General features: G+C 48.6%; 1 long non-coding RNA gene across 1 annotated transcript; it reads left to right on the top strand.

The window, feature by feature from the left end:
• Positions 1-22,491: 22,491 nt before the first annotated feature.
• Positions 22,492-23,695, top strand: LOC134432303 (uncharacterized). Its single transcript, XR_010031286.1, has 3 exons — positions 22,492-22,736; positions 23,093-23,210; positions 23,580-23,695. It is a non-coding gene; the product is annotated as an uncharacterized LOC134432303 (long non-coding RNA).
• Positions 23,696-27,703: the final 4,008 nt, after the last annotated feature.

Genomic DNA, 27,703 nt, shown 5'->3' with positions numbered 1-27,703 from the left:
CAGAGAGGCTCACAAAAAGATCTGAAAGTTGGGGCAGTACCTGACACTGGGATTTATTTGGTACTAAGGAAGCACATCCTGGAGTCAGCTCCAGGTACAGCTTCAACTGCAAAAGATGAATTTCGACTGTAACAGGCACCAAAACCCTTTCTCTTTTCCTCAGCACTAGATGCAATTATTTCCATAGATCCAAAAAGGAATTAGTTTATCCTAAGTTAGTCAGACATAACAAAATTTGGGTTGCTTCACTGAACTCATGATTTAGTTCAGAATATGTCACATTCCATTGGAACTCAAAAATTACAAAAGTTTCTATTGGCATAAGCATTTTTTCAACAAAAACAACCTACTGCCATCCAGTTGCTTCATTCTGAAGGCAGAATTGGCTGGGATAAAATCTAAAAAGCGATGATAAATGGACTGAAAATTGTGAAGTAATTACCATGATAAGGGAGATATCACTACCCAATAGAAGATAGACTATTACTTAATGGAAGGAATTCTGTAATTTAGAACCAATGAAGGTTAATTTCTTTGTTTACTAAAAGTGTATCAATAACTAGAAAAGCTTTGTCATGGTGTATATGTGGCTGGAGTTCTCCACTATGCATCACAGCCAGTAATAAAATAATGGCTACTCCTAATACTAAAAGATAATTTTAGAGAGTTTCCTTTATCCTGACGTGTTCTGTGAGTGTAGTACAAGCATGGAACCATGAGAAATGCATCCATTTTGGCCACAAGCCAGGTCCAGAGCATGAATTTCCTGAGTGTCGAAGCAGAGAGAACATTTGACTTCCACTGGCACCTCCTTAGTGTCATTCCTGAGCACCAATTCCTACAGAAAACATCCCACTTCCACTGGCACCTCCGCCATGTCATCCCTGTGAGTCGCTCCCCCCCAGGCAGCTGCCTCAAAGGGGCCCTTGGAGCACCAGTGGGGCCCCAGCCCTGCCCAACAGGCCCCACGGGCTCGGCAGCACCTGACACCAACACCATGGCCAAGCCCCCACCTGCTGCCAACCCACAGAGCCCCACACCTGCACCTCACCTGTTGCTCCTGGCACCTCTGGCTCACCCTGACGGGAAAGGCAGTGCTGGTGGGGACCCTGTGAGACACAGTGCAGATTGGGGCCCTGCGGAACTCACTGGATCCTGCCCAGGCCCACAGCTCCGCCATTCCGCTCTGCCTCGGCTGCTCCCGCTCCCACAGAGCCACTGATCCTGCTGAAATATCTGCAAAATGCAAAATATTTCTTAGGAAAATGTGTTCCTGGATGTTTGGCCTTTGTGGCTTTCAAGGCTCATCAAGAAGAAGGCAGATGATTCCCATGAAACAAGAAGTAGCCAACCAGCTGGAAGTGATGGCCAGGCCTTGGAAAGGCAGGTGACTTCTTGGCTGAATTGCCTTCTTGGCTGAATTGCCTTGTTGAGGTGCAGGGCTTGACAGGCTTCAGTGACCTCAGACACAGGGCAGGTTAACAAGGCTTGGGAAAAAGGATGAACCACTCATGGTGGATACAAAGAATCTAGAATTTATGGGCACAAGGGCATTTGGACAAACCCTTGAGAAAAGGAACAAATTGATAAAGCCAATGCAGCAACTGTGCTGAATCAGCTTCAGCAGGGTAAAAGGCCATTCCAGCAGGGACAGACCATAGCCACCCACTCAAGAAACCTCTCACTAAGAAGAAGGGAGAGACTGAGCATGCAGAATAATGAGCATGAGAAGTGAGAGGATCATTACCCAACAGCAGACAGAATACTTGCTATGAAGAGAACTAGGGAACTTGCAGGCAATGAACACTAATTCCTTTCTTTGCTCAAACGTATAAATACTCAAACACACAAAAGCTGCTGGCTTTGTGAATTTGTCCCTGAGCCCCCCTTTCTGCACAGAACTGTAAATAATTACCTCCACTCTGTGGGTGGATTGGACTCTTGAACAACGGGTGCTGGAACCAGCCAAGTTGGAACAACACTCGCTGTGGCTCTGACACCACGGCTCTCGCTGCAGCCGCTGAAGGGTCTGAGCGGTCCTGCCCTGTGTCGGTGACAATGGCCACATGCCCTTGGAAACGGGGAGTTCCATGTTCCAGGCTGGCTGGGATGTCACTGAGGAGCGAGACGTGACACAGTCGGGACAGAGGGATTTCATAAAGGGCACAGGTAGGGAATGCCCCCCCCGTCCCATCACTGACTCTGCTCATTTCCAAGTGCAGAACGGGGCACCCCACCAACCCCAGTAGCTGCAGCTGTGCAAACCAGGGCTAATGCAGTGTTTCTGCACAAAAGTGCTGCACTTGGAGCTGCAAAGGAGCAGCTCAACACCTCTAACCAGGGCAGCAAGGTGCAGCCCTGCCGGCTCTGGGCCATCCTGTCATGGGCTCGTCAGTCTGTGAGGCTTCCAGCATGTACACGGTCACTCAAGTATCATCTCTTTGACACAACCCCCTGGCCTTTCCTCATCCCAGTCTCCTCAAAGGAAACAAGCCAGCAGCATGCCCAGGCCCCCATGTGCTCTGCAGGAGGAGCTGACATGGAAGACCATGAACACAATTACTGGCTGACAGTTGTGCTGACTGCAGGTGGCCATTGAAATTACTGACGCATCTGGAAAAATATTTTATGCTCAGTTTATGATTGTTTGACTTCCATTTTCCCCATACCCAAGCTTACTCCTTATCTCACTCAGCTGGCACCAAAAATAAGTGTTGTCCAGTCACTTCAGGGAGAGGGAATAAAAGCATACCATTCAAAATAGGTTTAATATTACCATCCAAAGCTCATTTCCCCTGTCAGAAAATCTTATCTTTGTCTTCCAGACCATGTCCCTATCTGCCCATGTCTGATCTCCTGGCTGCCATAGTCACAAGTACAGTGTTGTTTGGGGACACAAAAGGAGGAAGCAATTTGTCAAAAACCAGAGCCCAAATCTGTAAAAGAACTGTGTCCCTTTTTGGGAATGACTGGATTGTGTTGATTATGGATCCCTCGTTATGAACTCTTGAAAAAGCCTTTGCATGAACCAGAAAGGAATCCGTGATGTTGTTAACACTGGGCTCTGGAATGTGCAACAGCCTTTCCATATGTTTTAAAGGTTATTGATGACAACTCCTGCTCTGGAGTTTCCAGATTTGACTGAATCCTTTGCACTGTTCATACATGAGTGCCTCTGCCTTGTACAGTAACTCCATGTTTAGTTCAAAGAATGGAAATGAAGGAAGGAACCCTGTGGTATATTGAGCATATTTCTCAAAAAACAACTAAACAATGTACTTGAGGGATGGCCAATGCACCTCACAGCAGGAGCCACCATGGTCCTGATTGATGGAATATACTTGAAAATAAATGGGGAAAAAAGTGACAGTTTATGTGCTGCACTTGGTTATGCCTGGTGTAGAGCAAAAGGGAGGTCACTGGGTATCCCTGAGCAGAATCTTCAAGTAACAGGTGGTAGTCCTGGAACAAAAGACATGGTGCTAAAGACAGCTACTGCCTTGAACCCTGCTGGATTTGTTACAAGAATCCTGACTGATTTGATATCCAGCAAGTTGGAATATCATCAATCAAAAAAAGGAATGTAAGAATGGGAGAAGACCTAAAGTCCCCACTCTTGGTGGGACTGGCTTTCCTCATGGCTACCAGACCTTTAAAGGCTTAAAGAATTATTTAAAACTTGTGTTAGAATTGTTGCTGTTTGCATTTTTTTCTGTGTGATAATTCATTGTATTTCAGCTTTCATGAGATGTTTTGCAAATATTTGTAATAGCAAACATTATTATCATAGAAAGGGAGACTTCCAAGACAAATCTTGAAAATATCTACTGGGAGATTGGGTGCAAATAGCTTGGGAGGAAGTGGTGGGTAGTGGAACACTGAAAGCTCTGAAACCATCGACATCCCAAGCCAAGCCAGAGCAATAAAGCTTGTTCAAGAACATATTCTGCAGCTCACATAACCAAGATGAAAATGACTACTGTATGGAAGACCACAATGAAAGGTCAACCGAAGTCCAAAAGCTCAGCAAACCCCAACTAGACCCTCAGAGACTACCTGTGCAGACTCGAGCAATGTATGCACATTTAATGATTTCTGAGAAACAGAATGCGTATGTACTGCATACTCCATTGTGACCTCACGGCTGGTGTTGGCTCTGTCACCGTGTGCTCCGTGCTGGCACCTGTATAAAAAAGCAGGGCAGACACTCACGCAGCACTCGTCCGAAACCACCATGCCCTGCCACGGTCGGAGAGGACGCCGGAGCAGGAGCCGGAGCCGGAGCCGCAGGCGCTCCCGGCGCCAGGCCGTGCGGAGGAGGCGCCCTGCCATGTCCCGCCGCGGCGGGTATCGCCGGCACCGCAGCCAGGGCCGCCGCCGCCGCTACCGCTGAGCCGAGCCCGGGGCTCGCCACATTCAGCCAGAGCCCGGAGAGCGCCAGCCATGACACGGGCCTGGCTCTGCCAGTAAAGCACAGCAAGCTCACACCACAGTGTGCGTGTCCCCGCCGTGCCTGTGCGCCAGCAGCGGGTGTCACTCGGTGTCTGCCCGGTGTCTGCGCCTCTCTGCTCCCCCAGGGCTTCCCTGGCTCAGGTGGTTCCCCTGTTCTCCACGCATGGCTGCTCCACTCCTGGTTGTGCCTCTCAGAAACAGGGCTCCTATTGCATGAGTGAATGCCTTGAGACCCAGCCCCTCAAAAACTTTCTTTATCCTTGCTGCACATGTGCCTAGAGCGACATGTGGGTCACCTTCCTGCCAGGTCAGTATGTGCAGAACTGTACTTAAGTGCCACTTCTGGTCAAAGTTCTCTGGAGGCAAAAAGGGAGCTGGGGCGGGGGCAGAGGGGGTGATGTCAGTAAGTGAGAGGTTGTCCTGAAGTCCCTTTTGCCGGAGCAGATGCCATGGGGGTCTCTCACCCAGAGCAAGAGCCAGGACCCGCGGGGCTGATCCTGTGTCCCGAATCCAATGAGGAGGGAAATCTTTGCAGCAGCCAGGAGGAGCACGGCCAGGGCCTTGGGGTAATTGGATACCTACCACCTGACACGTGGCAGGGGGAAATGGAAGGGGTTTGTTCTTCCTCCACCGCTGTGCTGTAGGTTTGCCAAGTTCTGTGTGGTAAACGATCATGTGTGACTCGTTCGCCTCTTGTACACTCTCCTTTTAGTGTTGTTATTTTTAGTGTTGCTATTACTGTTTGTGCTCTTTTTTCACTGCTGTTTCCAGTAAATTGTTCTTATCTCAACCTGAGATCTTTACCTATTTGTGCTCTTCTCTCCATCCTGCCGCAGGGAAAGTGATAGGAAAGTCAGTGAGAGGCACATGGTCTGAGGTGTATCAGTGTGAGCACTAAACTAGGGAGTACCATTCCTACAGCACAACAATGTGGAAAACTCAATTTCCTAAGGTACTTTCCTTGTCTACTTCTACGGGAAAATCAGCCTGCTGTAATTGAACTGAAAGCCTGCTAGGTAACACTTGATTTAAAGTACAGATTTAATAAAGTTACACAGAAAGCAAAATTAAATATTGCCAAAGAGTCTTTATAATAACATTTTTAAATATTTTAAAATATATGATGGGAGAAATTCCTGTGATCTTTTTCCACTCCCACAGTGGCAAAGAATTCTATAAAGCACATTACAACTGAATATTTTCAGCCCCTACAAAAAAAGGTAAGAAAAATAGCAGAAAGAGTTACATTTGAGTTGCATTTCCAAAGCAGATGGTTGACTTTAATGCTTAAGGCTAAAGAAGGGGAAATGAGAGAATCTGTGTGTTGAAAAAAAAAAAAAAACCATAATGGAACTGTGCAAATGTATTCCGTTCCTGAAATGGAAATTCTCATATTCAAAATATCATTGAAAGTTGAGGCCAAAATTTCAAGTGGTTTGATGTCAATCAGGTGCGTTAAATCATTAAAGAGAGCATTACTGGTCTGGCTTTACAGGCATCTGAATGAATGATTAACAGAAAATATGTACATTACAAATTACACTTTCTTGGATAAGTCAGATTTTCCAAGGATTCAGAAAACAGGTTTGGGCTTGTTTTTTTTCTTTCCTCTAAAAAAAGCTAAAAGAGTTCCTGCGTTCCCTTAGTCAGTTCAAGGTTCTGAAGGATACCTTGGCTAGTGTCGAGGTTACAGACAGAAGATTCCAAAAAGATGTCCTTGATTTTCAGACTTTTCACAGACAAAATAACAGGAAAGAAAGAACTGAATTTTTGTAATAGCAAACATTATTATCATAGAAAGGGAAATTAATTTTTAGAAGTGAGACTTCCAAGAGAAATCTTGAAAGTTTCTACGTGGGAGATTGTTGCAAATAGCTTGGGAGGAAGTGGTGGGTAGTGGAACACTGAAAGCTCTGAAACCATCTATGTCCAAGCCAAGCCAGAGCAATACAGTTTGTTCAATAACATATTCTGCAGCTCGGATGTTTAATTTAGTTCAGAAACCGCTTTGCTCTCCATTAAACCACAAACCCACACTCTACCCTTCTCATTAATACAACCCCAGAAACACTGACAGCCTTGGCTGACAGAGGAACTGTCATTTCCAGACAATTCATTGAGAGCAATGTTAAAGGCCCTGCCCTGGGTTTCACAGCCACTGCCCCCTGTGCCCATCCCTGCAGGGCAGGACCAGCATCAGGATGACCTGTGGAAAGAGCTGGTGACAGTGGCAGGTCCCTCTGCCCAGGGCAGAAGGCACAGCACCTCTGCTCCTGGCTGGAACAGGGGCCAGGTGGACCTGGTGTCCCAAAAAGAGGAGGGGCACCAGCAAGAGGCCAATCCACCAGCAGCTCTAGCAGGGCTCTTGAAACTCGTTATTCAAGGAAAAGCAAATAAATTGTTATTTTCCTCACATAGTCCCTAGGCACTGGTTGATCTCCCTTCTAATGCCCTTTCTCATTCCCTTGAGCCCCCTGTGGGTGACACCCCTGTGCTGGGGGCACAGCCATGGGCCCCTGGAGTTCGAGGGCCGTGTCAGTAGTGGTACCTGGTCCCACAGGAAATCCTGCCACAGCTGCCACACCTGCAGCAGAGCAGATGCCACAGGCAGAGCGGGCAGCAGGAGCAGCTGGTCTGTCACAGGGACCTTCTGACACCTCAAGACACATCGATCAAAGATGGAAAACAAATCTTGGGTATCCTTGAAAGTATCCAGAAACCAGAAGAAGTTGCCATCAGGCATTGCAGAGCACACCAAGTGGAGAAGACCAAACTGGAACTGGGGAAACATTCAGCCAACGAGGCTGCAGAAAAAGACATGTTAGAAAACAAAGTTTTATCTTTAATACCCTTGCCAGAGATACCTCTCCCAGTAGGAAAACCAGAGTATAATGTTACAGACTGTCAACTAATTGAAACTGTAGAAGCCAGATTTGATCCACAAGGCTAGGCAATTATCCCAGCTGGGCAAAGAGTAGTCCCAGAATCACTTTTGCATGAAAAAGCGGATTGCAAACACAAAGCCACTCATTGTACTCCTGAAAAACTTTTGAAACATTTGCAAAAATCTATAATTGGGTCTGAAATGGCTCAGATTGTACAATCAAGACTCCAAAAATGTATAGTTTGTAAAAGAGACAACCCTAACACAGCTCACAATGTAGTGCTAAGAGGCATAAAATCTGGATGTGTTCCAAGGGAATAGTGGCCAATGGATTTTACTGAATTTCCCAGAAAATGGGGGTATAAGTCCCTACTAGTTCTGGTGGATACCTTTTCCAGGTGGCTGGAAGACTTCCCTTGTCATCCTAACCAGTCTAGGGAAGTGGCTAAAATGCTGTTGAATCATACAATACCTAGATTTGGGGTACCTTTGGGAATGTCATAAGATAGAGGTTCGCACTTTATTGCAGAAGGGATACAAGAGGTTAGGAAAGCCTTGGGAATAGCTTGGGACCTTCATACGCCTTATAGGCCCCAAGCTAGTGGCAAAGTAGAGAGAATGAATTATGCAATCAAATTGAACTTGGGTAAAATATGTTAGGAAAAGGGGGCACTTGATAACAACCATAGAACAGAGCAGCACAGCTTGAAGAACTGGATGAAGGATGTAACTCAGGCAGACAGAAGTCATGCAAAACACAAGCAGGATGCCAGCTCAGTTCTGCAAGGCTGACAAAGCAGAAGTTATTGTGCAAAAAAGGATATTGTGCTTACTCCAAAGCAGGGGGTAGGGAACAGCCACCTAAAAAGGACCCCAGACATTGAAGACAGACCCCAAAGAATCATATGAGGACTTCCAAAAAGGGGTGCAAATTTGCAAAATAAAGTAATAGATATACATCAAGTAAGCAGGGATCGCTAATGAATGGGTAATCAGTGTCTATGATAAAAGCTCTGTTCACCTGACACTCGGGGCACTGAGTTAGAGGAGGGATCCTCTGAGTGACCAGCACGGTGTAATAAAGACTGCCTGCTTTCTAATACTCAAATCTGTGTTAGAAAGTTTCTATTTGGCCAATTTCAATAACAACCTCTTCTGGCACAGCTTTGAATTATTCCCCTGTGCCCTGTCACTGTATGCCAGAGAGAACTTAAAAAGCATGATGAGACACATGGCCACAGACACGTGATGCCGGTGACCAAGGGAGAGCAACATGGGAATGTAGAAGTTGGAAACAAGAAATTATATTACTTTTTTTTCTCCAGCACCATGTATGTAACAGGACGGAAGGCCTGTGATGACAACACCGGGTGGAGGAGGCTGATGTTGCCAGCCTGTGGACTGTGACATTGCTTAGCAATGAGTTGTGACCTTACTTCCCTCCCTGCTCATCTTGGGTTGACCAGAAGGCGAAACGCCTGATTTGCTGTCACTGGTGAGTGAAGGCTGATGTCACTGAGCAGTGGACTGTGACATCACAGAAGGAAGGGATGATGACATTGTGTCCCTCACTGCCTGTATTCAGTAGGCAGAGCCTGGGCCGGTTTGGCTCCAGCCTGAAGTCCATCCAAGCAACATTGTGGAGTGGAGGATCAAGGCAGGCTGCTCTAGTGCTGGGTGGTGCCTGTTACTGCCAGATCCTGGTGCCAGTCTCAGAGCCATCACTCCTGTTTCAGTGCCCTGCCTGCTTCAGGCAGCCAAGCACTGCAGATGCAGCACTGAGGGTGAGCTGTGAAGGAAAATGTCCCTCTGGGGTGGCTGTGGGGTGCGTGACGAGACGCAGGGAGCTGGGAGGGGAGGCCTGCCCCAGGATAACCAGTGCCCATGGCCTCTCCCTCCTGTGGGAGGTGATGGCAGTGAGGGCAAACAGCCCCTGATCCTTATCTCTCTACAACCGTGCCGCAGAGCACAAAAATGTCCACAGAGAGCAACAGCAACTGTGCCATCTGCCAGGACACTTGTGAGGATGTGGCTTCTACTCTGCCCTGTCACCACCAGTTTTGCCCTGGGCTGTATCCTGCGGTGGACACAGAGAAATCCAGTGTGCCCGCTCTGCAGAAGAACAATAGTGACTGTCCGATTTTCTGATCATGGAGAAGACGACTATCTGGAGACATCCATCACAGTCCCTGAGGAGCCGCTGGATGGCAGCAGCCAGGGAGGGAGAGCTCTCGGCAGCCTGGATGACAACAGCTCCCATACTCCCGTGGTGTCCCCTTCCCCTCCTCCACAGGAGATAGTGTCTCCAGCAGCCCAGGAAGGATCAAGGCTGGAGTTTGTGGACAGTGTCCTGCCTGAGGTCTGGCCAGAAATCTTCTGTCAACGACAGCATCTCCTGGACTCCGTGCGGCCCTGGCTGCATGAGAGGCTGGAGGGAATATACCAGGGCTGGTGGTGGGTGGTAGATGCCATAGAGAGCAGCATCTTGCAGGGCCTTTGCATCTACGGGCCAAATGCTGAGATGCTGGTCCAGGTGCTGCAGCCTCTCCTCGAGGAACACACGGTACCACTGGTCCATGATGTCATCAGCATCGTCATCCAGTGCTGTGAGGAGGTCCAGAGGCTTCTGCCCTCTGGTGCTCTCAGGGATGAGAACAACAGGATGAGCCCTGTGGCCAGCTCTAGCAACAGCTCCAGCTCCAGCTCCACTTCCAGCTCCAGCTCCAGCTCCAGCTCCAGCTCCAGCTCCACTTCCAGTTCCAGCTCCAGCTCCAGCTCCAGCTCCAGCTCCACTTCCAGTTCCAGCTCCAGCTCCAGCTCCACTTCCAGTTCCAGCTCCAGCTCCAGCTCCAGCTCCAGCTCCAGCTCCACTTCCAGTTCCAGCTCCAGCTCCAGCTCCAGCTCCAGCTCCAGCTCCACTTCCAGTTCCAGCTCCAGCTCCAGCTCCACTTCCAGTTCCAGCTCCAGCTCCAGCTCCAGCTCCAGCTCCAGCTCCACTTCCAGTTCCAGCTCCAGCTCCAGCTCCAGCTCCAGCTCCAGCAATTTCAGGACCTCCAGCTTCAGCACATCCAGCTCCAGCAACTTCAAGAGCTCTAGCGTCAGCAGCAATAGCTGCATCTGCAGCTGCAGTAGTAGTTGCAGCTGCAGCACCACCAGCAGCTGCAGCTCCAACAGCTGCAGCTCCAGCAGTTCCCAGCAAAGGACTCCCAACAGCAGCCCCACAGGCTCTGATGAGGAGGAAGCTGGTACACCAGAGGCTTCCCCCTGCCCAGGGCAGCAGTTGCAGTCCCTCTGCTCCCAGGGCAGGGACTGATTGTCCCCTGGGTCCTAGCATATCTGACAAAAGAGGGGGCCCAGCCCTAGAGCTCTCCCCAGGCCTGCCAGAGGCTGCCCCACTGGCAGCTCTAGCAGGGCTCTTTCAACCCTTTATTCAAGGAAAAGGAAATAAATTGTTATTTCCCTCACAAAATCTCCGTGTGCTGCTTTCTCTCCCTTCTAATGCCTTTCCCCGTAAGCCCCACTGTGGGTGGCACTCAGGTGCTGGGGGCACAGCCACGGGGTCCCAGAGCCATTGGGCCATGGCAGCAGCACCTCTTCCCACAGCTTGCTGCTGCAGCTGCACACCCCCAGAGCAGCAGATGCCACAGGCAGAGCGGGCAGCAGGGGCAGCTGGTCCTGTCACAGCACCATGCCCTCAGCCTGCCTCCATATTTTCTCTTACCTGCCCCCTTGGGAGAGGGGAATGTTATACTGGCTTTGACCAGGGTCCATCCAGGGTCAATCCACTTTAACAGATATTTAACATCTTCTCCTCTCCTGACTGCCCCAAAGGCTACTGCATAAACAGTTTGATTTGTTCAGGACCCCACTTAAAATTATTCCTACATGTCACATCTGACTGAACTCTGGAGTACACATTCTTCAAAAACCCACAGGGCCTAGGAAAGATTGAGATCCTACTTGCTGGTTGGTGGGGACAGATGTGCTATTTTGTTGCTGAATTAATTAGAATCGGAGGATATCCATCTTGACATTTTACTCCTAAAAGATGAATTTCCTGTGAAGTTCCCTTGACCTTATTTTGTTTTATGATGTGACTTCTTTCAGGCCATGATATTTCACTGTAAGTCTCCACTCCCCCTTAGACTTTTGCACAAGCCATACGGGACTACTGCAGGCTGAGCGAGTCTTGCTGAGCACTCCTGGGCTCTCCAGTTCATGAACCATCTCATGGATGGGGGTCACACAGTGCCCTGGGGCTGTGTTTCTGACAATGCACTGGTGTGATAGTGATCAGTGCCTTTGTTCTTTGACCCTCAGCAGTCCCACAGCAGAAGCATCCTCTGAGGCACCAGGGACCAGCTCTCTAATTTCCTCTGTCTCCACAACAGCTATCCCAAAAGCCCAATGATGCCCTTTTGGGCCCTTGAAACACCCTCTGCTGAGGTAATCTATGCCAAGGATACACAGGGCCTCTGGGCCATGGCTGCTTTGCCATTTGTGGCCATCTCAGCTGAAGACTCACTTCAGCTTCCAGTACAGTCAGCTGTTGGGATCCCCCCCTGTCACCCCAGGAACAGAGATGGATCCTGCCCCTGCACGGCTCGATGGCATCAGGGTACATGGTGTTGACAAAAGCCACCTGCTCTTGTGGGTCTGATGGACCAGGCCATCAATCCACACAGTCCTGGAGAGTTGACTGTCTCTTTCCTCTCCTCAATTGGGGACAGAACCCCTCTAGTCCTGGTCATAGTACTCATTGCTCACTTTAATAAATATGAACTGGAGGTGCCTACAAGAGGATCAAAGTAACATCAGCCCTTTTATTCTGTTTGAGAACTTGCCCACCTGAAACTAGAGCAGATTTATCCTTGCAGAATTTCCTGTGGTGGTGTCAGACAGTGGAAAGATTGATATTTTGAGAGCTTTTGGGACACCTATGTGTATAGGAGGAAAGGTCAGGCCTTCCCCAGGCAAGGCAGTGAACTGCCTCACATCCCGCAAAGGGCCTGTATCCCGACCTGGCTGAGCTGCCAGTCATTGGCACACTGGAGGGAACACTCCATGCTCCAGCCCTGGAGCCCCTGGCCCAGCTTCTGAGTGGCCAAAAGACCAGTGGCACCCGGGGGGATTGGGCCCATGAAAGCCGAGGGGTATGTAAGCTCAGCACGAGGCCACAAGTCCTGATGCTACCTTCACCTTGAAGCATCTATCTGAACACTGCTGGAACTCGGGAGTTTGTATCTATGTGTGTGCTTTTCTGTATATTTTCTCTCTTTCTCTTCTTCTTCTAATTGCCTCTTCTTGGAACATTTTGAGTACCTTAACATCAAAAGGGTTTAAAGTTTGCTGAGTGGAATGGGTGAAGTTAATGCTCTGAGAAGTGTTTTATGTTGATTGAGTCTTGTCCCAAATCTGTTCCCAAAGCTCGCTGATTTTCTAAAGTTTCCCAGTAAAGTTGTTTGAGAATACATTCTTGGTTTTTTTCCCATGCATTTAACCCAGAGTACAAGAAACACCTTAACGCCTTCAAAAATTCCTTTCAGCAAGTTTACTGGGGCCTTGGCTGTTCTTCCTCTCAATTCTCTCAAAACACCTTTCTTTGCTTTTTCTGTGGAATTCCAGTGTTCAGTTCTCATTTGGTTACCCTTTTGATAAGGACAAATTTCAGCATTAAATGCCAGCCTTGCTGGGAAGATGAGTATATACCTTCAAATCAGCTCCAACCATGATCCACAAGTCAAACGGGCAGTTACATTTCCCCAGAAAAGATATCTCAAAAATCAAGGGCCTGTCCACTTTTCTTCATCTAGATTAGGATATACAACAGATGTAAATGTTAATTTCTTAAGATGAATTCAGTTATCAGACATGAATTTAATCAACGTTGCCACCACCACCAAAAAACCCTGTATTCAGAAAGGAAAATGTAACTGGTTTAGAAGCACATACTGTAAAGGCAAACAACATCATACATGAACATTTCTATGTATTTCACACTCAGTATTAAGCTGTTGGCTTGTTGAGTTTAACCTGTAATCCCATGAATTATTATGTACTTTAGAGGGCCAGAAATAGGATGGTCAGGTATATATGAACTCGTGGAGACAGATGGGCATGCCAGCCCTCTCCCTTGGAGAGGGAATGGGCTATGATAAGATCCCTTGAATGGGCTATGATAACATCTTCTCAAACTTTCATGGATTGAGAAATCCTCCCTGGTCATGGTGAGTTCCCAGCATGCTTTGGAACTCCACGCAGATTTGTTGGGACTGATTGGTTTTTCCCCTTTGTACCAACCCTGCTTTTCCCCACAAAACCCCCAGCTTCTGCCCCATTCAGGAGGGAGCTGCCATCACCAGCATCCTTCGTGGGGCGCTGGAATAAAGGCACCTCTGCGGAACAGCCATACGGTGCTCCTGTCTCCTTGTCCCTCTGTTGGCCAGGGTACACCTCGCAAGGCAGCGCTGAAATCACTGCTAAGAGCTGAGCTGCCGGCCCCTTGCTGAGGTTACCCTGTGGCTGAAGCACTGCCTAAGGCTCCTACGAAGTTGTCTCTTGCAGGACCTCTCTCTGGGAAGGCTGCAGCGTCCAGGTCAAGCCATCCCCGGCTGGCCGCCTCCACATGAACTAAGAAGTGTAGTGGTTTTCTTCTTGTTGCTGACTTTACTGACATTAGGGCAGAATAATCAGGATTTACAGTCACAGTGCAGACCCTACAGCATAAGGGGAAGTGACATGGAAAATGAATTGTTTGCAGCCAGACCAGTTGGAGACTGTTTCATAAAAAGTTTGTTTCAAGTGCCACAGAACAAAGTTCTAACTTACAACAGATTGTGAAACAATGCAAAGATTTTGGGCAAAATCCCCATCTCCCATACCTCAGCCTCAATGTAGAACTTTGTCCATGGGGATATTTTAATGTGACACAGGGAGAAGTGCTACAAAATGCCAACAATTAAATAAGCATTGCATCTGAGGGAGATGTTGATCCAGCAAGGTCAGCCACACTAATGGTCTGTAAAGGATGCCTGTGATTCACCAGCAGAACACCATTTACCCACTTCCCAAAAAACTCTACAGATCTTGTCAAAGTACAGACTACAAATCTCTTGTTTAGGAGCATCTCTTGAAAGACATCTCAAATTTGTTTTTCACAGGATTCATCTGTAAGCCAGCACTATATTATACCGGGGTTGTTAGGAGATGGCACTTGCACAGACTCACATCAACTGTTTAAGTATGGGACTTAGCAAACAATGCAGCTCTTTGTGTCAGACTGCCCTTAAGCATTTTCACACGACCATGCACAAGAACAATTCAATCCTGGTGGCAGTGACTCAGATCTGCCTAAAATATAAAGACAAGGTCACTCCAGAGAGATTTTACTCAAATGTTGAGATTAAAAAAAAAACAAACAACCCAATAAAAAAGCAACCCCAAACTGGAAACAGTACAAATTAGAAGCAAGCAAGAAATAGAGATCCTTGATGCACCAACTTCTAGACACTGAAAATCTTGTTAATAATAGATTGCCTATACACCTAGAATATTTCTTAATGCTATATTAATTGAATATTTATGTGCAGAAGTGACTGACTACATCACTAAATACATTTTGTCGCTACTACAAAAAAACTCCAGCTTCCATTATTTAATGGAATCCATCCCATTTTAAAGTACCACAGTGGGCAGTCTCCTATTCAAAACTCTATGCTAGTATTTGTAAACCATTGGAAAGAAAAGCCCCAAAACAAAACAAAATTAAACTCAAAAGCATAGAACTATTAACCCTAACAACATTTTGGAAAGCCACTACTATTTGTGAACAAAAGATGCTCAATCTCTCAGTTGAGTATTTTCTTCTAGCACATTACTCAAGTTGATTCATATCCAGCAACTACTCTGATTCTCTCCAACAGTGAGCCAAGAGTCACCTCAGAGACTGAAGCAGTGAGGTGGGTATTTGCTTTATTCAGCGCTGGGTATGTGGGAAATTGTTCCTCCTAACATATACATTCAGCACTTTACACAGCACAATTTATGGTAACATTTCATGTATATTCATTATATTCCTTGGGATAGGCGTGGTTATACAAATTATTTTTCTGAAATCATTAATATCATTAGCATAGTTGACGAGCAAGCATGGTGAACTCTGGTGGTTGCCCTGAGGAAAGCTGCAAGTCTTCCTCAGGGATCACTGCAATGAAGGCCAGAAGTCTTCCTCACTTTGCACTTTTCACCTTTCTTTCTGAAGAACAGGCAGTCCTTCATCAGCGGTTTCTGCATCAGTTTCAACAGGTTCTGTTCCTCTCATCTTAACAAGGTGCATTCTACTTCTCTTGACAAGGCTGAGGCATATCCCCCTTCTTAGGCTTGTCCTTATACTTGCTGACTCTTAATAGTTAACTAACTCATGCTTACATGAGGTAACTATTGATCAACTCCTTTCAACTCCAGCAGCAAATAAACCCACAAGTCCATCAGAGACTAATCAAAATACAATAAAATCTCCACTGAAAATGTAGCTTTGTTTTCTAGGAACTGCACAGAAAAATGTCTCCAAGTTTTCTCCACTTAAAAGCCTGGGTAAATTCAGGCTCATAATCATGACACCCAAGAATTTACTGCCAGGGAGAACACATGAAGCTCCTGTTATAGATAGATAATGAGATTATTTGCTCTTGCAATTAAAAGATAATTATTGTGTGAATATTAAGAAAAGCTGTAGTGATGTATAGTTATGTTATTGCACTTTAGATGTCCTCTGTTTTCTCCCTGTATTCTTGCCATCAGACAGCCGGGGTTGCCTAGGACAGGTAGAAAAAAGGTGTGCACATGTGTCCGTTACATGGGGCAGCTGAGAATGGAAAAGCTTGTTGCTTAGGGGATGTGGCATGGCAACACCTGACCTCCAATCAAGTTACAAGAAAGCAGTTTCCATCAATAAATGGCAAAGAAGAGCTGACTGACATACTTTGGGAGGGGCCCAGGCTTGATGATGTAACCCCCAGGGGTATAAAAGACTGAACATCCATCCTGAAGATGAACTGGCCATGCAGTGTGCATTAAGGGCAGTTGCCAGCACTGTAGCTTTTTCCTTATTTAGTCCTTTTGTTGTGTTTTTGTTAAGGTTTCATAAACCTTTTAAAATTTTCAAAGTAAGCAGTGGTTTTTCACATCCCCAACAAGACTTCAAGACTAAGGGACAAAGCTTCCCATTCAGCTCTCCACAGCAGCTCTAAGGAGTCTCTCTCCATTGCAAGATCTCCTTTGTCAGTCTACAGTGACAAGAGTTGGCTGCAGGAGGCATTTGCATGGGAGCTCTCCCCAGATGGGGGGAAGAAAAAGAAGAGGTGATTCCTGAGGAAAGAAAAAGGCAACGCTGTTTGGGAAGACACCAGCATGAGTTTGCTACAATTCTAGGTGAAAAATCCCTTGAATAAAGCAACATCCATCCACAGGGCAGCACTTTAGCCTTGATGACAATGCTGACAAAATTGCTGCCCCTTTCTGCTGCTGTGGCTGACTCCAAATCACGAGAAATGGCCAACTCTGCCAAAGACAGGCAGACATGGTGAGATAAAACCAGCTAGTCTGCTGAAAAGGAGACCAAATGAATATGTTCTAACTCCTTCTTTTCACCCTTTCCCCAGCCAAGACAGAGCAATGTCCTTCCTCTCTGCCACCGATGGTTACCCAGGCAGGGGGTGCAGCGTGGGGACATGGCCCGCCACTGCTCCCAGTGCCCTCACCAGGGGCTTCCACTGCCCTGTCATGCCATACCAGGCCCTTCCCTTCCCTGATGTGTGGAGCCGGGCCAGCCCTGGAGCTGTGCCCGCAGCCCCGGCTCTGCCGCGCTCGTCCACGCCAAGTCCCCCCTGCGCCGGAGCCAGCGCCCCCTTCAGGCCACGCGCTGCTGGTGCAGCCGCGGCCGTTGCGCTGCGGGCGTTATGGCCACAGTCGGCGATCGGCGCCATGGCGGAGCTGCCGCTGCCCGCTGGGCTCAGCTCCAGCACCTTCCCCGCCAAGCTGTGGCGCCTGGTGAACAGCCCCCGCGTCCGCTCCGTGCGCTGGGACAGCCGGGCCCAGGGACTGCTCGTCGACCGCTTCCTCTTCCAGTGGGAGCTGCTCAGCCTGAGCAATGCCTGCCAGGCGGCCCCGTACTCCTTCCAAGCCACGCAGTTCCGCAGCTTCGTGCTCCAGCTCCACCGCTCCAGCTTCCACAGGGTGCTGGGCTGGGTTGGCTCAGCTGCGCTAGGCAATGCTGGGGCCTGGCTCCGCTCCGGCACCGCCGTGACCGCCCCAACCTCCTTGCCCGTATCAAGCGCTGGAGTGCGGCCAACAGGCAGCAGCTGGCGGCGGGGCGGGAAGGCTAAAGCCGCTTCCAGCAGATCCACACGGAGCGGGTGTTGCCCTCTTCCCCACTGGGCAGCTGCCAAAAACCGGTGAGACGGGATGGGAGCTGAGGCTGCCGTGGGCTGCGGCCGTGGGCACTGCCCGGCGGGGCAGGAGCGGGCCCTGCCCGTGCTGGGGCTGCTCAGCGCAGCTGCCCCGGCTGGCACAGGGGCTGTCCTTGGGCAAGGCAGCTGTGCCGGCAGGGCCCGGGAGCTGTGCCGGCTCTGCCGGGGCTGCGGGACAGTCCCGCCGCGGCTGCGCTCACCACAGCCTGGCCCGCTCGGCTGCAGCTGGCCCAGCCGTGCGCCGTAGCTGGCGCTGCTCCTTGCCCTGCCCTGGGATGCTTGGGGAGCTCTCTGTGAGTGCGTGTGAGCCGAGGGCTCAGTCCTGGTCACGCCCAGCTGGAGGGAGCCTCCTGTCCCTCTGGGGCACTGGGGAAAAGACCTGCCAGTTGGGTTTCTTGCAGCTGTCTCCTGCCAAGGAACAGCAGCAGGACAGTTCTCCCAGACAGCTGAACAAATAGGGGAGAGCTAAATGGAGAAGGAATTGCGAGTTGAATAGCCCCAGAACATATGGGGGTTTTCGTCTTCTGCTTTCTTGCCCTGTTTGGGACGTTGGGAGCTTTTGTTTTCTCTGACAGAAGTACAGTTGCTGCCAAGGGAAACACACCCAAAGACCAATAGCAACCCAGCCTTCCCTTTCCTTCCTTTTCATCTTCCCTCACTGCTACACAGTGCTCTCATACCAGGACCTCAGTGCTGCCTCACCCGAGGATTTAGAGCTGACTCCAGGCCCTTCCAGGCTAAGTGCAGGTGCTCAGGACTCTGAGGTTTTCCTAGCTTCTCCCAAGAAAGTGTTTGCCACTTCTGGACTTCTCAGGGTTTCATTGGAGGAGCCAGGCACAAGCAAATTTCATCTCAACCATGAGCTCCTCATTCTGCTGATTCTCATGGAGCTTAAATGCCAACCTGAGCTCATCATTCCTCTAGTTCCCATAGACCATCCCAACCCTTCCATGGCCTCTCCAGAGAGGAGCAGCTGCACATCTTCAGAGCAGCAGTTGCCAGCCTGCAGGCCATCAGGTAGGGAAAGAGCTTCTACCCTTGCTTTCCAAGCAGGTCCTGGTTAATGACCCTTTAAAGTGTTTTCCTGCAGTGCTCTATCATGGGTAGATCTCAAGTGAGAATCAGGTAGAAAGTGTCAAGTTGCCTAGGAAGGGGGACCTTGAAAACAGAAAGATTCTCTGCCTGCTTTTCCTGCCCTTGCTGCAGATTTGGAGGGTGTTCTGGGCATTTGGCAGACAGCCTCTGTAGGGGTACAAGGGAAAGGTGAAAGTTATTGCCTAACAAAGTGGTCAGTGTTAGGTGCACTGACTACTCTTTCTTTGAATGAAGCCAGACTAGGACTCTGATATGATATTGCAGATGTTTAAGACTGTCTGCCCTGCAAATCAAGCCGTGCCATTGAAATGAGCTCTGTGCGCCCCACAACAGCTGCAGCTGCAGAATACAGCGTCACCCACAAGGATGGTTCTAAGAAAAATTCACAGTTTCATTTCAGCGTGTGTGTCTGCAGATCTGGGCACTTCCTGGGTGAATCCACTTTCTGTGGTCTTTTGTGATGAGAAACCAAATGTAGCCAAATCCCAAAGCTGCTGGGAAGATGTAAAACGCTGTGATTACAAGGGGTTTGTGTGTGTGAGTGTGTGTCTATATCAGATTTCCAGTCCATGCTTTAATCTATGTACATGTCAACTAGGATAAATATTTTTAAGAGGAAGAACTCACTCCTCCAATGCCCTGGGAAGTCTGAGCACATTTCTGGAATGGGGGTTGCTGTGTGCTTCCTGTGATGTTTGATGCAAGGCAGCACTAGAGCTCTGCGTCCCAAAGACACATTGTGGAGCCTGACCAATGTGTTTGGATTCTTGCAGCCATCCCAGACACTTCAGCCCCCAGCACTCCAGCTGGCAGTGCAGGCTGTGCAGCATGGACAGCCCCCAGCTGGCTATGGAATACTCCTGGGGAAGAGGAATTGCCACCACCGGATCTGGACATGGTGCTTGAGACGCTGGAGGAGATGTTTTCTCCCTCTGCTCAGGTAACTGCATTGGACAGGGAAGAAAGGGGCTGGACTGAGAGCTTGTGAATGTTGTTGCATGGCTGAGAAGGAAAAGCTCCTTGAGTTCAGCTGTGAATGAACAAGGAAGGCTTTGCTTGCTGAAAGAAGATTTCCAGAAGAAAAGGGAATGAAAAAGGGGGACAGCCCTTAAATGAGCATGAAAGGTGTTCACCGGGTTTGGTTGCTCCTACTGGGAAGCATCCCTGGTGCAGGGGCATTTGTGGTGAGGAAGTGGAAGCTTTGTAGGTTCTAAGAGGCTCTGTTTGATGGGAAAGAAGAGTGTTTGGAGAAGTGGCACTGAAGGCCAAGTGTCCCGTGCAGGGAGGGGCATGCCAGAGGTGCCTCTGTAGCAGCAGCAGATGTGGGCTGTGCCTCTTTTGGGTGGGAAGGCCAAGGCAAAGCAAGGGCTGGGCTGCAGCTGCTGCTGCTGTGTGAGCCCTGCCGTGGTGTGGGCGCTCCCAGAGACGTGGCTGGGGCTGGGCTGCAGCTGCAGCTTTCTTGTCCTCTCAGTAAGCTGCTGCCTGCAGTCCAGTTTCCATTGGGAAATCCTCAGCTGGGCAAACTGGCCAGTCGTGCTGTCCATGCTGCAGAGCTCAGTCCCCTTGCTCTTGGGCATCTCTGTGGGAAGAGATGTGTGTGTTCCCATGCTGTCCCTGCCAAGCTGCAGCCTGGATGAGGCTGCTGTGCTCAGGGCAGTGGAGGGAAGAGCACATCCCTGTGCCAGGAGCTGGCAGGACTCCTCCTTAGCAGCCATTCCATGTGTTCTGTGTCACCCCGATGTTCAATACTGTCACTGTCAGCTTTGACAGCTTTTGGACTGTGTTTGAGAAGTCAAATCTTTTTGACTGTTGAAGGGCTTTGCGGCCCAAAGTTCTTGTTAGGAACAAGGGATTAAGTGTGTGAGCCATGGAGGTGTTGGACCAGGTGTTTTGTGTAAGTGGTGAGAAGGGTTTCTTCCTTTCTGTTTCTCTTTCAAGGGGAATATTAATATTGCCCCTGAGTTTTCAGGAGGGGACAGAGCTGTGGACGGAGCTGCAGCAGAGGGAGCTTTGCCTGGCACCCAGAGCTGCGGGAACAATTCCCAGGAGCCCGAGGAGCTTGGTAAGGACAGAGCCCCCACTGGTTTAGAGAGGGGTGAGATGGCTGCTCTGAGCCTGCCTCTGGCAGGAAGGGAGATGAGAAGGCTTGAGTTCCTGTCTGCAGGCTTGGTGCTTCCTGGTGCCTTTAGTTCAAATCCTGCACAGGCACAACCTGCCTGAGCCCTGCCCTCCACGCTTCTCCAGAGGCTCTGACACTGAGTCCTCTGCTGGGGCAAGAGAGCAGGGAATAAACCTGCCCTTGTGGGAGTTGTGTCACCAAGCCGGGTATCCCAGATTTGGGCTGATGTCCATGGATAAGTTTGCTGCAGTATGTCAGTGCTCTGGAGGCAACACTGAGTGACTCTTGAAGCAAGAGAGGAAAAGCCCACTAAAAGGTCAGGATAGAAGTCTGAGCTTTTTGTCTCCAAGCATTAAATCAATGTAGTGCCAGTCTGCTGATAGCTGTAGTGAGATACATTAAAAATACAAGCAGCAGAATCTCTGAGGCCAAGGAAATCATTAGTCACAAATCCAGTAGCTCAAGGAAAAACTGAAATTACCCCAACTTAGGGAGAAATACAGGAGAGAGAGACAGTTTGGATCTGCATTCTTGAGCAAAGCTGGTGCAGCCTGCAGGCCTGGTAGGGAGCTCTTTCCCTCCCAGCTGTTCATCCCAGAGCTGGTGGTTGTTTTGTAGGAGCTGCTGCTCACTGCAGAGGGCAGATTGTAGATGACAGAGAATGGTGCTGGTTCATGACTCAGCTCCCAGCACATTTCAGCTTCAGCCATTTCAGTGAGGACTGAGGTATCTCTGTCATCACAGAGAAAGAACAAGGCTGGGCTTCTTTGTGGCAGCTGGGACTGTCTGTGTTTCAGGCTGTCCTGGGGGCCCTTTGCACTGCGAGGGCTTTGAGTTTACTGGGATACTTCAAAACTTCAGAAGTTTGAAAACTTGGAAGGATTCTGGCTCTTTGAAGAGCAGGTCTGAAATTGCCAAGTGAGAGTCTGTCTTTTAAGCTATCTTTTACAGTCTTTGGTAAATGGAAAATTTCTTCAAAATGATAAGATGCACAGAGGCCAATACTGACCCAATGTTCCCTTTGCTTCCCAGATATCCACCTGATCTACCTCGCCAGGAGGGCTGCCCTGCGTGAGAAGAAAAATCAGAGGGAGAGCCTGTGATCATCGGGCAGGTGGAATCTCTCCATTTATACACAGATTTATAGATGCCTATAGTTCTATTTATATATCCACATAGTTATATTTATAACTTTATAGACATGTGTTAATATATGCATATATATATATACATCTATATACTTAAATCTATGTATCTTGTTATAGATGAGATAAAATTATATGTATAGGTATGTAGTTACATTTATAGATTTTCAAATGTACATTTATTTATTTATAGAGTAATAATTACATACATATATTTATATATTTATATTTATAAATCTGCATAGTTATGTAGTTAGAGTTATATGGATTTTTAGATGGATAGGTTGATGTTTGTTATAAATCTGAATAGTTATGTAGTTAGAGTTATATGGATTTTTAGATGGATAGATTGCTGTTTGTGTAGGCCTAGGCTGCATTTGTACCTCTTTCCCCCCTCGGCTGCCTTTTTCACCTCTTGCTTTTCCCCCGGTGCCCCCTGTGTCCCCTGTCCCTGTGCTGGGTCCGAGCTGGCGGCCGGGCCGGGCGGAGCAGCACTTCCAGCCCCGGCTGTCCCTGGAGCGGTGGGAGCTGCTGCTGGCCCCAGGCACTGTCCCCTGAGGAGCTGCTGAAGGACGGTGAGACTGAGGGGGCTGAGGGGGCTGAGGGGGCGGTGGCGCCCAAGGGACGGTGACCCTGAGCTGCTGCTGGGGCTGAGGGCTGTGGGGCAGCCGAGGGCCATGGTGGCACTGAGGTGACAGGGAAGTGGCACAGGCTGAGGGGTGGCGGGTCTCAGGGGATGGGATGGCTCAGAAGGGACTGAGGGGGGTGAGAGGACTGTGAGGGGCTGAAGAAACTGAAGGGGGCTGGGGCTTCACCGAGAGCATGGCGGGGCTGAGGGGATGGAGGGGGCCAGCAGGGAGCACAGAGGGCTCCGGGACTGCAGCTCTGCCAGGCCTTGGAAGCAATTCCAGAGCCTCCACTTTTGCCCCAGCTGCAAAGAAGACCTTGAGGACAGCCAGAGACTGACGGGAGGCAGCAGGGAGGAGCTGAAGGCCAGCAGCAAGAGCCGTGAACGGGGACCTGCTGCTGCCAGCCTGGAGAGAGCCCGGGTGAGGCCACAGGCCCGGGCAGGCAGGCTGGGGCTGAGGCTGCCGTGGGCTGCGGCCGTGGGCACTGCCCGGCGGGGCAGGAGCGGGCCCTGCCCGTGCTGGGGCTGCTCAGCGCAGCTGCCCCGGCTGGCACAGGGGCTGTCCTTGGGCAAGGCAGCTGTGCCGGCAGGGCCCGGGAGCTGTGCCGGCTCTGCCGGGGCTGCGGGACAGTCCCGCCGCGGCTGCGCTCACCACAGCCTGGCCCGCTCGGCTGCTTTCTCTTTCTGACCCTCCTGGGGAGGCTCTGACATTTCCTCTTCCCTGATGGAAGTGCAGCTGCTGCCAAGGGAAACGTCCCCATACTCACTCAGTGTTCCCTTTGCTTGCCAGATGTCCCATCTGCTGTCGCTGTCCAGGAGAGCTGCTCTGCACGGGAGGAGGAGACCGAGGGAGAGGCTTTGATGGTGGGGCAGCTGGGATCCCTCTGCTTGGAGCTCTGTTTAAAGATACATACGGACTTGAATGTGAACAGGTATTATTATATGGATATGTACATAAGTAGCCTGCTATTTGTACAGGCATATTTCTATATACATGGTATTATATTTATGAATTTAGTATGTATATATGTACATATATGCATACATAAAGGTTTGCATTTACATATTTGTGTGTATATGAATCTAGTTCTTTATGTATGTTGTAATATCTGTGTTTAGATTTCCCTATATATACCGTTGTGTAGTTATCTATTTATGTTGATTTAGTTTTTGGTATATGTCTTTTTTTAATAGCTATATTGGAATTTGTTTAGGTATATATGTCTGGGTTTATATTTTTAACTGTATATTGATCTATTTCTACATATATTATATTTACATATATATCCAGATGTATAGCTGTATATTTGTATCGATGCATCTGTACAGATATTTAGATTGGTGCTGCTGTTTGTCTCTTTATAAATAGGTTTGTTTTATGTATCTTGTTTCTGGAATGTAAAAGGTAACATTTAATCTATATTCACATCTGTGTATTGTGATAGTTGTATATGTATTCAGTTCTATTTAAATCTGTATGGAGTTGTTTTGTGGTGGAATTCTATTTGTTGAGTTCTTGGTATTAGAGAGAGTTACTGATATTTTTTGAATTTCTGTATGGGCTGTATGCTTGTCATAATATGCAATAAATTGTTAATTTTCCCTTCATCTCTGTGTATAGTGAGTGTTTGTAGAGGTAGGCAAAAAATTAGTTTTTGTTAACAGAAGTTGTTATTTGTATGTTTTTAAATAGTGTGGTGTGACAATTAATTTTTTATAACTTTAACTGAGATCTGTATACTTCTGTGTTGTCAGTGCTGGTATAGCAATTTGTAAGAAATGCCATTTGTCAGCTGCAATGAGTGTTCTGTGATTTGTGGTACCCAAAGCCACGAGCAGATGTAAATGCTGGAGGATTTTGGCCACGCAAATCTCCAGCCATGCCCAGCACATGCCCCACCTGCACTCAGGCTGGGCAAGGGAAGCGCAGATTTGGGCTGGCAGCAGAGCCCCACGTTGGCTCAGAACTCACTGCAGAGGCCTGCTGCCTGAGAAAAAGATCAAGGGTACATTTAATATATTCTATTTATTACAGTATATATATTAAAATACATATTATGTAATATATTGTAGGAATCCTTAAAATCAGAGGGTTTTGGGAAAGCTGCTCATCAGTGAGGAGTATTTCTAGCCTAGAGGAACATAAAAATAAAAAGAAGACCATGGACAGTGCCATTGCTGGGGGCCCAGGCTGTTAAAAAGAGGAATGGATCGTCCCCTTCGCCGTCTGTAGCTGATATCCCTGTCAGTAATGAGTAGCAACTCTGGGGGCTTCTGGGCAACGAGATGGGAAACCATCTCTCTAAAGCAGAATGGGATGTCTTTTACCAACTTGAGACAATTTTATAGGGTAACAGACATTCAGTCATCTCAAAGCATGTACTAAAAGACTTACTAATCTGGGTAAAAGTGAATACTCAAAATACAGACTTGAAGTCTGCTTTTACCTTTGATTTCTGGGACCAGATAAAGTGGAAAATTTACAATCTAGTCTCTCTCAAAAAGGAATAGACTTTGGTCAAACTAATGCCTGTCTCCAGACCTTTAATGGAGAGCTTTGAACAGAATGATTGTAACAGAGACTTTCTCGAAAACAAAACAGAACACCTGTCTCTGAGACTTTAATTCCGAGTGGTGCTGGGCCTTCGTCCTCCTCTGGGGGATCTTGGGTTTTGTTCAGGGTTCCTTCCCTTCTCCTGGTGTGTCCAGGATTTCCCCAGGCAGTGTGGACAGCACCCTGAAGCCCGGAAAAGGGGAATCAGATCAGCTTCCAGCTTCAGTTTTGTCCTCTGCTTTTTCCGGGATTCCCTGAGTCACTGATGCTGTGACCAGGCATCCTCCCATCTCCTCTGTGAAATCATCCACCCCCAGAATTCCCAGAAAAATGTTTGGGATTTTTGATGCATTCCAAGAGTTTGGGGGGTCAGGGGACTTGTTCTGGGATGCTGGGAATCGAACGGGTCTGGGAGATGAGAACTTGGGGCAGCTTTGCAAAACAGGGGCTGCTGTTTCTGTGCCCTGCTCCTATTCCGAACAAGATGCGGCCAGATCTTGTTCTGAAGTTGTGCAGGCAGGGTCAGCCAAGGGGGGCTCTGGATCTGCTCTGCCTGGCCGAGGGGCTGCTGGGTCACCCTTGCCACTGTTTCCCCTTCCCAGGAAATCACCCCCTCAGATTGGGCTCAGGCAGGCAGTTCGTTTTGCAGCTCCAAGGATTTTTTCATATGGATTCCTCTGCCAAGACACTTATGGGATTTTCACCACTTTTGGTTCCCCAGCCTCCAGTTACAGCAGGTGGGGGCGCTTTGGATTTGGCTCTGCCTGCAGAGAAACAGGCAGGGGGCAGCAGGCAGGGCTTGAGCAGGGCAGGGATGGCTCTGTCCAGAGCGGTGGGTGGGGGTGCAGGTGGGAGAGCTCAGGAAAGTTGCTGTGGAGACACAGACAGTTTGTTTAGAAGCCTTGAAGCCTGTCTCATTTACTGCTGGAGGCGGGGGGGTGGGGGGGTGGGGGGGAACATGCTGAAATTGCAGTTTGGACCTGAGGCGGGGATACCATGTGGAACCTGTTACAGTCCACTGGAAAGCATCACAAATACAAATTTAGGATCTGCAGCTGGACAGCAGCCCGATTTGTATGAATCTAAAAAGATCCAATTTAGTGAATCCAGACGTGAGTTAGCAGGCTCTGGCTTTCTTCCTGTCACCAAGAATTTGGAGCTCTCCTTCTCAGCTCTTTGTGGCAAGGCTCCCGGGAAAGTTTGTTGCTGTGGTGACACTACTGCCAAGAACTTGGAGCTTCTTGGCAGGCTTCCTGGGACAGCTGATTGCATTACCTGTTCTTCTGGATCAGGTACAGGAGTGATGAAAGAGAAAAACAAACACAGTCTAAATAGACAGTAACTGAAATAAACAAGGGCCAGGAGACTTCTTCTACTTTTTAATGCCTTTATTAAAAGTGATCAGCTCAGGATTGGGCGGCTCGACGGGTCTGCAGCATCCGTCGTCTCTCCCAGGGCGACTCAGAGGAGGAGGATATGCACAGCTCTGTCCACCAGGGGCAGAGCTGGGGATCAGATCCTCTTAGGAGCCTTCAGGGTCTCCGGATCCCTCTCAGATGGTACCTCGGTCCGGGTCTCGCTCCCCTCCCAGACCTGGCCCGGGGGATCTCGAGGACAGGGTGAGGAACGATGAAGGTTTCCCGCATCTCTGCAGGCCCAGCGCCCTGCTCCTCACATCCAGACATCACTCCAGTCTCTCGACTCTTATTTGGCTCGTTGTTTTTGGGGTCTTCTCAGGACAGTGGAGGACCATGCTGCATTGGTCTTGGAGTCACTTTGCATAACCCTCCCCACCTTCTCAGGTGTCTTCACTATGAGAAAGGTACAACTTAGCCTCGGGCAAGGCGCAAGGCTCTGCTGATACAAAAGGATCGATTAGCCTCAACAACCCGTGATTACAATAACAAAACACACAGAACTTGGGCAGGGCCAATGGTCTGGCTGCCTTTTTGAAACTTTTTCTCATAAAAAAAATATTAACTGAATTTCTGTTCATAACAGTCCCCCCTCTTTTTCTTTGATCGAGCTTAAATTCTAAGCTCGCATCAACTCCCAATTTTTTGTTTTGAATCTACTATAAATCCCTTGTGCACTTTGGTAATCATGGTTACTTAACCTTGTTACTTTCCTTGGTTTCTTCAGGTTGGTCTGCACGGCCAGTACTATTTTACTAAAACAGATAAACAAGCATAGTAAAAAGAGCAATCCTCCAAGTATACACACACCGAGAAAAACTACCTTCTCCCATACATCCTTTTTGAAAATCTTTAGGTTCTCCCACCCACTGGGATCAAGTGTAGGAGTTTGTTCCTCATTATTTACACATGCTAACCTTTTTATTTCGTTTGAAATGTTCCTAA

This window comes from Melospiza melodia, chromosome Z (assembly GCF_035770615.1).
Source record: "Melospiza melodia melodia isolate bMelMel2 chromosome Z, bMelMel2.pri, whole genome shotgun sequence".
NCBI classification, from domain to species: Eukaryota; Metazoa; Chordata; class Aves; order Passeriformes; family Passerellidae; genus Melospiza; species Melospiza melodia.
This window is presented reverse-complemented; position numbering and strand designations above follow the sequence as displayed.